This window comes from Bos indicus, chromosome 9 (assembly GCF_029378745.1).
Source record: "Bos indicus isolate NIAB-ARS_2022 breed Sahiwal x Tharparkar chromosome 9, NIAB-ARS_B.indTharparkar_mat_pri_1.0, whole genome shotgun sequence".
NCBI lineage: Eukaryota > Metazoa > Chordata > Mammalia > Artiodactyla > Bovidae > Bos > Bos indicus.
The window spans coordinates 182806-195286 of NC_091768.1; the positions used below are offsets into that span (position 1 = coordinate 182806).

Genomic DNA, 12481 nt, shown 5'->3' on the forward strand with positions numbered 1-12481 from the left:
ATATGTTTTTAGAATTTATTATTTAAATATAATTTAATGATCATTTGCCCCTTGGCTTATGTTTGTTAGAAAACTTTAACCACATTTTCATACAGTCAACATGTGAAACTATTGCTCTATCCACCTGGTAATACAGAGCATCTCTTCATGGCTACATATTTTTTGTACAACTCATGTGTGATAACTTACCCTTCCTATGTCAATTGCATAAAGTAATAAAAATGACAGTGATAAACATTTTTTCATAACTTGGGGAATGTTAAAGGGAAGGTAGTAAAGCAGAAAGTCAGTGACTTATATTTCAGTAAAGGATACAGAAAATCTGTTAAGGAAAAACTCAAGAAGTACAAAGTATGTTAAATCACTCTGCTCTTACTTTCTATTAATTGCCCGAATGTGCCATAATTGTAGCTTGAGTTTCTCACTTCTGTATTTAAAAACACCACTTATTCTTTTACAATTTGGCAAAGACAGGGCTGTCTATTAAAATAGGAGGTTAATGAAGATGATTTGAATAAATATTCAGAATAAATGAAAGAGTGGCTAATAGAGCATGGTCAGATTTAGTTCTGTATATTTTGGAGACCACCCAGGTTGGAGACAACCAGGGTTTTAGGGCAAGTGACTGAGTTTTAATACATAAGACTACTCTTAAAGGTCTAATTTCCACAGTAAGCCAAAGGAGTGAGAAGTGGGGGATGGATTTGTGTGACCTTCAAATGATTTTTTTCTAATAGAAAACTAGGAAAAATTAGAGAGCAATTCTAAAGTGACCTTTCTGAGTCTCTATCATTCTGAAGTAAATTTTATTATAAGCATTCTGTGTTTTTATGTCTCTTAAATACATGACAAAATAATTATAATGATAATGACATGTAATTAAAATGAATTTTCATTTCATTCTATCAAATATTGAAATATAATTTATTTATTTGACAAATGCATACTGAATACTTAAAATAATCAAAGTATAGAGTGAGGATATAATGGGAAAACTGACAGAACTAATAATTTAATTCATGATGAGACACAGTGTCATATAATTAATTAAATGAGGGATGTATTGTATAATCTAATTCATCAAATCCTTCATAATTTGTCATTATCCAGTCACAATCTTATTATGGGAGAACTAGATAACTAACTTACTAAATGAGAATTTCAATAAAGCCTTCTAGATGATTTTAGTCTTTTTTCCACCTAGCACAATTCCTGAAACATAGTAATTGATAACTGGTTAATAACTTTTCTCACATCCAAAAGAGATGAGTTTATTTTCCTTTCTTTAGAGTTTAAATAAGTAAGATGGCTCAGAAAGTTCATATAATCTGTTCCAAAGTCAAACATTCACTATTCAACATATATTTGAATGGCATAAATTTTGTTTGGTTTTGTTTTTCATTATGTCCAGGTTAGGGAGAAAATGAGGAACTGGCCCTAACTCTCACCACAATAAGATTGTTTTAGAATGATAAGCTAAAGCACTTAACAGTATCATAATTATTAGGAAAAAAAAATACAAAGCAAGGTAGATAGTTCTAAGAACCACAAGACTTAGAATATTTGAGTAACCATAGCATGGTGGGCTGTAGTTACTAAACTCTACCTGAAAGTAGTGGATTTCACAGAGTTCAATACACTGTGATAGTACTGAGCAAAGATTGGTTTGAAACTGCTAGTCCAGATTCACTACTTCAGGGAATCATTAGGGATTCCAAAGAAGAATACTTAAGTTTGAACTATAGATGATGGAACCTTCTATATACCTGGATTGGATAAAGGGAATTTAAAATATCAGGCTATAAAGGATCCAAGGAAAAGGAAAGCTGGAGGAATCGTGTTTCTTTCTGAGACTGGATCAGTTAATCTTAAAGGAAATGAGAGACAATAACCTGGAGGGGAGTTGTAAATTTATTCTGACTTGTTTGGAAATTAATAGTCATCAACATCCAGCTATTGACTCCTCAAAATTTAGGTCAGAACCATGGACGAGGAGTTAGGGTCCAGCAGAGATCCTAAAACATATAGTTTAACTCCTATTGCTTATTGATGCCTAAACTGAAATACAAAAAAGGGATGTGGCATACTCATGCCAACAAGTTAGAAAATAGTACAACGAGATGAAGGAGACAATATTTTGCTTCATTTTCCAAATAGTCCAGTATTTTAAAGAATACCTTCTGTTGATATAATTATTAATTTTTTAAAATATGAAAATGACTGTTGTAGACATATGAGTTCCACTTTCTTATTTTCCATAGAAATACCTGAAAATAGGGAAAATGCTTTCAAGTTGTTCAGGAATATAGATTATGGTTTTGAGTCATGCATTAAACACTTTTTATATTTTAAAATGCAAATTAATTTGTAGGTATTTTTCACATATTCCTTCTCTTTCTAATGGCCTAGACTGAGTGCATTTTCAAGATTAAAATTTTTAAATAATATTCAATTTTCCTGAAATATTCAAGTACTGGTAAGACAAAAGTATCTGCATTTTAAAAGCTTTTGTTTATTTTCTTGGTAATTCATAATCATTTCATTGATTTTCCCCTTTTAGTCTGAAAATGCACTTACCAAAACGGCATTTAGGTTGTCTTTTTCAAATATGATTTGACCTGCTATCTGATAAAGGATCTCAGGGGTAGGATTTTAGAAAAATAGTAAGGGAAAAAATGCTGAGAAGATATAAGTTAATTGATCAATTCATGCAGTAAATCAAGTATTAAATAAAGAATAATCTGTGATTGAATATATAACTTACCCACATAATAACTGTCCCAGTTAATCAGAAGAATATAATTTAGGGGAGAAGTTAGAATAGAGCCCTGCATTCTTTAAAATTATTGGGAATTACTTTATTTATTTATTTATTTTTAATTTTATTTTATTTTTAAACTTTACAATATTGTATTGATTTTGCCATATATCAAAATGAATCCACCACAGGTATATATGTGTTCCCCATCCTGAACCCTCCTCCCTCCTCCCTCCCCATACCATCCCTCTGGGTCGTCCCAGTGCACCAGCCCCTAGCATCCAGTATCGTGCATCGAACCTGGACTGGTGACTGTTTCATATATGATATTATACATGTTTCAATGCCATTCTCCCAAATCATCCCACCCTCTCCCTCTCCAACAGAGTCCAAAAGACTGTTCTATACATCAGTGTCTCTTTTGCTGTCTCGTATACAGGGTTATTGTTACCATCTTTCTAAATTCCATATATATGTGTTAGTATACTGTATTGGTGTTTTTCTTTCTGGCTTACTTCACTTTGTATAATAGGCTTCAGTTTCATCCAGCTCATTAGAACTGATTCAAATGCATTCTTTTTAATGGCTGAGTAATACTCCATTGTGTATATGTACCACTGCTTTCTTATCCATTCATCTGCTGATGGACATCTAGGTTGCTTCCATGTCCTGGCTATTATTAACAGTGCTGCAATGAAGATTGGGGTACACATGTCTCTTTCAATTCTGGTTTCCTTAGTGTGTATGCCCAGCAGTGGGATTGCTGGATCATAAGGCAGTTCTATTTCCAGTTTTTTAAGGAATCTCCACACTGTTCTTCATAGTGGCTGTACTAGTTTGCATTCCCACCAACAGTGTAAGAGGGTTTCCTTTTCTCCACACCCTCTCCAGCATTTATTGCTTGTAGACTTTTGGATCACAGCCATTCTGACTGGCGTGAAATGGTACCTCATAGTGGTTTTGATTTGCATTTCTCTGATAATGAGTGATGTTGAGCATCTTTTCATGTGTTTGTTAGCCATCTGTATGTTTTATTTGGAGAAATGTCTATTTAGTTCTTTGGCCCATTTTTTGATTGGGTCATTTATTTTTCTGGAATTGAGCTGTAGGAGTTGCTTGTATATTTTTGAGATTAGTTGTTTGTCAGTTGCTTCATTTGCTAATATTTTCTCCCATTCTGAAGGCTGTCTTTTCACCTTGCTTATAGTTTCCTTTGTTGTGCAGAAGCTTTTAAGTTTACTTAGGTCCCATTTGTTTATTTTTGCTTTTATTTCCAATATTCTGGGAGGTGGGTCATAGAGGACCCTGCTGTGATATATATCGGAGAGTGTTTTGCCTATGTTCTCCTCTAGGAGTTTTATAGTTTCTGGTCTTACGTTTAGATCTTTAATCCATTTTGAGTTTATTTTTGTGTATGGTGTTAGAAAGTGCTCTAGTTTCATTCTTTTACAAGTGGTTGACCAGTTTTCCCAGCACCACTTGTTAAAGAGATTGTTTTTAATCCATTTTATATTCTTGCCTACTTTGTCAAAGATAAGGTGTCCATATGTACGTGGATTTATCTCTGGGCTTTCTATTTTGTTCCATTGACCTATATTTCTGTCTTTGTGCCAGTACCATACTGTCTTGATGACTGTGGCTTTGTAGTAGAGCCTGAAGTCAGGTAGGTTGATTCCTCCAGTTCCATTCTTCTTTCTCAAGATAGCTTTGTCTGTTCGAGGTTTTTTGTATTTCCATACAAATTGTGAAATTATTTGTTCTAGCTCTGTGAAGAATACCGTTGGTAGCTTGATAGGGATTGCATTGAATCTATAAATTGCTTTGGGTAGTATATTCATTTTCACTATTTTGATTCTTCCAATCCATGAACATGGTATATTTCTCCATCTATTAGTGTCCTCTTTGATTTCTTTCACCAGTGTTTTATAGTTTTCTATATATAGGTCTTTAGTTTCTTTAGGTAGATATATTCCTAAGTATTTTATTCTTTTCGTTGGAATGGTGAATGGAATTGTTTCCTTAATTTCTCTTTCTGTTTTCTCATTATTAGTGTATAGGAATGCAAGGGATTTCTGTGTGTTGATTTTATATCCTGCAACTTTACTATAATCATTCATTAGTTCTAGTAATTTTCTGGTGGGGTCTTTAGGGTTTTCTATGTAGAGGATCATGTCATCTGCAAACAGTGAGAGTTTTACTTCTTCTTTTCCAATTTGGATTCCTTTTATTTCTTTTTCTGCTCTGATCGCTATGGCCAAAACTTCCAAAACTATGTTGAATAGTAATGGTGAAAGTGGGCACCCTTGTCTTGTTCCTGACTTTAGAGGAAATGCTTTCAATTTTTCACCATTGAGGATAATGTTTGTTGTGGGTTTGTCATATATAGCTTTTATTATGTTGAGGTATTTTCCTTCTATTCCTGCTTTCTGGAGAGTTTTTATCATAAATGGATGTTCAATTTTGTCAAAGGCTTTCTGTGCATCTATTGAGATAATCATATGGTTTTTATTTTTCAATTTGTTAATGTTGTGTATTACATTGATTCATTTGCAGATATTGAAGAATCCTTGCAACCCTTGGATAAAGCCCACTTGGTCATGGTGTATGATCTTTTTAATGTGTTGTTGGATTCTGATTGCTAGAATTATGTTAATGATTTTTGCATCTATGTTCATTAGTGATATTGGCCTGTAGTTTTCTTTTTTTGTGGGATCTTTGTCAGGTTTTGGTATTAGGGTGATGGTGGTCTCATAGAATGAGTTTGGAAGTTTACCTTCCTCTGCAATTTTCTAGAAGAGTTTGAGTAGGATAGGTGTTAGCTCTTCTCTAAATTTTTGGTAGAATTCAGCTGTGAAGCCATCTGGACCTGGGGTTTTGTTTGCTGGAAATTTTTTTATTACAGTTTCAATTTCTATGCTTGTGATGGGTCTGTTAAGATTTTCTATTTCTTCCTGATCCAGTTTTGGGAAGTTGTACTTTTCTAAGAATTTGTCCATTTCTTCCACGTTGTCCATTTTATTGGCATATAATTGTTGATAGTAGTCTCTTATGATCCTTTGTATTTCTGTGTTGTCTGTTGTAATCTCTCCATTTTCATTTCTAATTTTATTGATTTGATTTTTCTCCCTTTGTTTCTTGATGAGTCTGGCTAATGGTTTGTCAATTTTATTAATCCTTTCAAAGAACCAGCTTTTGGCTTTGTTGATTTTTGCTATGGTCTTTTTTGTTTCTTTTGCATTTATTTCTGCTCTAATTTTTAAGATTTCTTTCCTTCTACTAACCCTGGGGATCTTCATTTCTTCCTTTTCTAGTTGCTTTAGGTGTAGAGTTAGGTTATTTATTTGACTTTGTTCTTGTTTCTTGAGGTATGCCTGTATTGCTATGAACTTTCCCCTTAGGACTGCTTTTACAGTGTCCCACAGGTTTTGGGTTGTTGTGTTCATTTTCATTCGTTTCTACGCAAATTTTGATTTCTTTTTTGATTTCTTCTGTGATTTGTTGGTTATTCAGCAGCGTGTTGTTTAGCCTCCGTATGTTGGAATTTTTAATAGTTTCCTCCTGTAATTGAGGTCTAATCTTACTACATTGTGGTCAGAAAAAATGCTTGGAATGATTTAAATTTTTTTGAATTTACCAAGGCTAGATTTATGGCCCAGGATGTGATCTATACTGGAGAAGGTTCCACGTGCGCTTGAGAAAAAGGTGAAATTCATTGTTTTGGGATGAAATGTCCTATAGATATCAATTAGGTCTAACTGGTCTATTGTATCATTTAAAGTTTGTGTTTCCTTGTTAATTTTCTGTTTAGTTGATCTATCCATAGGTGTGAGTGAGGTATTAAAGTCTCCCGCTACTATTGTGTTATTGTTAATTTCTCCTTTCATACTTGTTAGCATTTGTCTTACATATCATGGTGCTCCTGTGTTGGGTGCATATATATTTATAATTGTTATGTCTTCTTCTTGGATTGATCCTTTGATCATTATGTAGTGACCATCTTTGTCTCTTTTCACAGCCTTTGTTTTAAAGTCTATTTTATCTGATATGAGTATTGCTATCCTGCTTTCTTTTGGTCCCTATTTGCATGGAAAATCTTTTTCCAGCCCTTCACTTTCAGTCTGTATGTGTCCCTTGTTTTGAGGTGGGTCTCTTGTAGACAGCATATGTAGGGGTCTTGTTTTTGTATCCATCCAGCCAGTCTTTGTCTTTTGGTTGGGGCATTCAACCCATTTACGTTTAAGGTAATTATTGATAAGTATGATCCCGTTACCATTTACTTTATTGTTTTGGGTTTGAGTCTAGAGAATATCCTTTAGTATTTCTTGGAGAGCTGGTTTGGTGTTGCAGAATTCTCTCAGCTTTTGCTTGTCTGTAAAGCTTTTGATTTCTCCTTCATATTTGAATGAGATCCTTACCTGGTACAATAATCTGGGCTGTAGGTTATTTTCTTTCATCACTTTAAGTATGTCTTGCCATTCCCTCCTGGCTTAAAGAGTTTCTATTGAAAGATCAGCTGTTATCCTTATGGGAATTCCCTTGTGTGTTATTTGTTGTTTTTCCCTTGCTGCTTTTAATATCTGTTGTTTGTGTTTGATCTTTTTTAATTTGATTAATATGTGTCTTGGGGTGTTTCACCTTGGGTTTATCCTGTTTGGGACTCTCTGGGTTTCTTGGACTTGAGTGATTATTTCCTTCCCCATTTTAGGGAAGTTTTCAACTATTATCTTCTCAAGTATTTTCTCATGGTCTTTCTTTTTGTTTTCTTCTTCTGGGACCCCTATGATTCGAATGTTGTAGCATTTAATATTGTCCTGGAGGTCTCTGAGATTGTCCTCATTTCTTTTAATTCGTTTTTCTTTTTTCCTCTCTGATTCATTTATTTCTACCATTGTATCTTCTACTTCACTAATCCTATCTTCTGCCTCTGTTATTCTACTATTTGTTGCCTCCAGAGTGTTTTTTATTTCATTTATTGCATTATTCATTATATATTGACTATTTTTTATTTCTTCTAAGTCCTTGTTAAACCTTTCTTGCATCTTCTCAATCCTTGTCTCCAGGCTATTTATCTGTGATTCCATTTTGATTTCAAGATTTTGGATCAATTTCACTATCATTATTCTGAATTCTTTATCAGGTAGATCCCCTATCTCTTCCTCTTTTGTTTGGTTTGGTGGGCAATTATCCTGTTCCTTTATCTGCTGGGTATTCCTCTGTCTCTTCATCTTGTTTAAATTGCTGAGTTTGGGGTGTCCTTTCTGTATTCTGGCAGTTTGTGGAGTTCTCTTCATTGTAGTGTTTCCTCACTGTGTGTGGGTTTGTACAGGTGGCTTGTCAAGGTTTCTTGGTTAGGGAAGCTTGTGTCGGTGTTCTGGTGGGTGGAGCTGGATTTATTCTCTCTGGAGTGCAATGAAGTGTTCACTAATTAGTTATGAGATGTCTATGGTTTTGGGGTGACTTTGGGCAGCCTGTATCTTGGAGCTCAGGGCTGTGTTCCTGTTTTTCTGGAGAATTTGTTTGGTATGTCTTGCCCTGGAACTTGTTGGTCCTTGTGTGGTGCTTGGTTTCAGTGTAGGTACGGAGCCATTTGATGAGCTCCTGTCAATTAATGTTCCCTGGAGTCAGGAGTTCCCTGGAGTCAGGGTTGGCACTTAAGCCTCCTGCTTCAAGTTATCGGTCTTATTTTTACAGTAGTTTCAAAACTTCCCCTTCTATACAGCACCATTGATAAAACATCTACATTAAAGATGAAAAGTTTCTCCATCGTGAGGGTCACCCAGAGAGGTTCACAGCGTTACATGGAGAAGAGAAGAGGGAGGAGGGAGTTAGAGGTGACCTGAATGAGATGAGGTGGAATCAATAGAGGAGAGAATGGGCTAGCCAGTAATCACTTCCTTATGTGCACTCCACAACTGGACCGCTCAGAGATGTTCACAGAGTTATACAGAGAAGAGAAGAAGGAGGAAGGAGACAGAGGTGGCCAGGAGGATAAAGGGGGGAATGAAAAGGAGGGAGACAGATCCAGCCAGTAGTCAGTTCCCTAAGTGTTCTTCACTGTCTGGAACACACAGAAATTCACAGAGTTGGTAGAGTAGAGAAGGGTTAGGGAAGAGACACAGGCGACCTGGTGGAGAAAAAGGAGAGTCCAAAGGGAGAGAGAGAGAGCAGTCAATTCAGTAATCTCACTCCCTAGTGAAAAAATGGGTACTGAAGATTGGGTTCTTAAAGGTACAAAATTGGTAACAAATACATAAAAGCAAAAATTAAAACTCTAGAGTAGAGTTTGGATTTTCAAAAATACAATTTTAAAGAAAAGAAGAAGGAAAAGAAAAAAAAAACAAACAAAGTCGCAAGAATTATAAAGAAAATATAGGTACAAAATTGATAACAAATACCAAAAAGCAAAAGTTAAAAATCGAGAGTAGAGTTTGGATTTTCAAAAATACAATGTTAAAGAAAAGAAGAAGGAAAAGAGAGAGGAAAAAAAAAAAAAAGTCGCAAAAATTATAAAGAAAATACAGGTGCAAAATTGATAACAAATACCAAAAAGCATAAATTAAAAATCTAGAGTAGAGTTTGGAATTTCAGATATACAATGTTATATAAAAAAAGAAGAGAAAGAAAGAGAGAGAAAAAAAATCACAAAAATTATAAAAATAAAAATAGGTACAAAATTGATAACAAATACCAAAAAGCTGAAATTAAAAATCTAGAGTAGAGATTGGAATTTCAAAAATGCAATGTTAAAGAAAAGAAGAAAAAAAAAGAACAAGGTCACAAAAATTATAAATATATATATATATATATATATGAAGTTTGCTTTAAAAAATAGGTTTTTTTTTTTTTTTTTTGCAAAGTAATAGTAGGTTATAAAAGTGAAAATTAAAGGAATAATAGAGGACTTAAAATTTTTTTTAATAAAAAAAAAGAAAGAAAGAATGATCGTAAAAATAGTAAATATATATCTAGGACTTTCTCTGGTTTTGTTGTGGGAATTGTGGCATCGGTTCATTTTCGGCTAGTTCCTTGGTCCGACTTATATTTCTCAAGATCTATAGGCCCCTTCCTATGTATTCAGTACTAACCACAGGGTTTTAATCTGTTGCCTGTCGCTTCCAAAGCGATTCCCTCTGTTATAGCTTCTTCTGTTTGCTGGTCTCTTCAGTGTCTGGTTTCCGCCCTGACACAAAGGGGATGGTGGTGGACACTTTTGTTTTTTTTAGGCGCACTTGTTCAGTCACTCTGTGGGGAGGGAGGGATGCTGCAAACAAATAACACTGGCGTGTGCTCGCAGTGCCTCAGCCACACTGGGTCTGCCCCCACTCACAGCGTGTGTAGCTTCCCTGCCCACACTGCTCAGGCTCTAGGTTGCTCTGCTGGGAACCATCTGTGGCCGGCCCTGGGCTGCTTGCACCTCCCAAGTCCAAGCCACTCAGGTTCAGGCCCTCGGGTAGTCCTCAGAGTCGCAGACTCGGTTGGGCCTGCGTTTTGTGCCCTTCCCAGGTCTGGGCAGCTCAGGTGATGAGGTGTTTGGTGAGCGTGATTGCTGCAATTTATGGCCTCCCCGCCTCTCGGTTGTACATCTAGGTGTACAACCAGCACACCTTCTCAGGCAGATGTTGACCATCCAGACCCCCAAGAAGTTTTAGTTAGCAAAGAAGCCTGCTTACAGTTTTATAGATAACGTCTCTCTGGGGCTGTGATTGCCCCCTTCTGGCTCTGGCTGCCTGTCACCAGAGGGGGATGGTCTGCAGGCGGCTATCTTTGTTGAGTCCTTTGTTCCGTGTGCGGGCCTGACGATGTCTTAGGTTAGGGCTGGCTTTTTGCATGGTAGATATCCGACAGTCTGGTTTGCTAGCCCAAATTATTTTGCTCAGGTAGCGCTTGGGGTATTCAGGCCAAATCCTTACTCTAAGCGATGCAGCCTGTCCCGTGCCTCCCTGCCCAGCCCCCGCTTGCTAGTGGCGTGTGCAGGCGTCTGCACTGCTTCTCCGCTGCGGGAGTTACCGTAGTGCTCGCAATCTGTGGGTTTTAATTGTTTATTTATTTTTCTTCCCTGTTATGTTGCCCTCTGTGCTTCCAAGGCTTGGCACAGATTCGGCAGTGAGAAGGTTTCCTGGTGTTTGGATACCTCTCTTTTTAAGACTCCCTTCCCAGGACAGAACTCCATCCCTCCCTCTTTTGTCTCTTTTTTTTGTCCTTTATATTTTTTCCTACCTCCTTTCGAAGACTTGGGTTGCTTTTCTGGGTGCCTGATGTCCTCTGCCAGCATTCAGAAGTTGTTTTGTGGAATTTACTCAGCGTTTAAATGTTCTTTTGATGAATTTGTGGGGGAGAAAGTGTTCTCCCGGTCCTACTCCTCAGCCATCTTCTGTTTGATCCTGGGAATTATTTTAAAAACCTAAAATGTAATTGTTAGTTGAATGAGATGGCTTATTTGACAACTACAAATATCCTCTCTTCACTATTCAGTTGTTACATATTTAAATGTCATTTTGTGGCCATTGATGATGACTCTCATACACTAGATAGATTTGCAGTTTTTCTCTTCCAAACCCTACTTTATGTACACAGATTTGAATGGCAATTTCACTGAAAATGAAAAATAAGGAGAGTAACATTACATATTTGAAAATAAATTGTGAATATATTGGTTCTTAAGTTTGGAGTAAATGAAATAAAATATTTTAAATACTAAGGTCTAATGCCAGTCCAGGTTCGATGCACGATACTGGATGCCTGGGATTAGTGCACTGGGATGACCCAGAGGGATGGTATGGAGAGGGAGGAGGGAGGAGGGTTTAGGATGGGGAACACATGTATACCTGTGGCGGATTCATTTTGATATTTGGGAAAACTAATACAATTATGTAAAGTTTAAAAATAAAATAAAATTAAAAAAATAAATAAATACTAAGGTCTTGTGTTTTATATAGTTGAAGTAGAGAATTTTGGTGTGATTTAGTGGAATGATTAATTCTCAGTAGTTCTCCCTAGTCTATGCTTCTTGAACTTCTGCCAATAGAAAGGTATTGGTTTGTTCAAAGGCATAATAGTTATGAGCATATTATTAGAGTTGGTTTTACATTACTTTACAGCAGTGACTAGAAGGAAGAGGAGGTAAAAATAACAGGAATGGAAGAGAGAAAAGCCAGCCTGAGATATTAAGACATGTGATATAGGAACAGAAAGAAACAAACGTTTTCAGGATGCCTGATTATTAGGAAGAGTTGAACAGCTTGAGTACATCGATTAGAAAGAAGCCAATTTATGCAAGTGAGAAAGACACTGTGTGAGACTAAAATTCAAGTGAAACCTACTATTAACCTCAAATGCCTTACTGAATGTAAAAAACAAATATTTTTAAAGTTTGAGATGATACCTTTTGAAAAATAGAGGTAATTATACTTTGCTTGTTATCCTTTTGTTTGAATATAAATATAATATTCTATCTGTAAATTAAGCACATTTGTAAATTAATAATATTTGTAAATTAGGTGCAACAGATGTATAGCTGATTTTGGCCATGTATATATATATATCATGATTCCAAATTGGTTGACATTTCCACCTAGGATAGATGGAAGGAAATTTCTCACATATAACATTATCCACATATAAATGCTTTTTAATTTTCTCTCAAGGTTTCATTTCTGTACCTATTTTCTCAATAACAAATAGTGAGACTAGGAAAGGGATGACTGATTTTTTTTCTACAGTACC

The 12481-nt window shown here is 35.8% G+C and overlaps 1 protein-coding gene and 1 pseudogene across 1 annotated transcript in view; both read left to right on the top strand.

The window, feature by feature from the left end:
* Positions 1-12481, top strand: part of LOC139184868 (olfactory receptor 1165-like) — an 82777-nt pseudogene that overhangs the window by 13142 nt on the left and 57154 nt on the right.
* LOC139184869 (olfactory receptor 4P4-like) overlaps positions 1-12481 on the top strand; it is a 52779-nt gene that overhangs the window by 13139 nt on the left and 27159 nt on the right. The gene's annotated exons all lie outside the window — the stretch shown is intronic.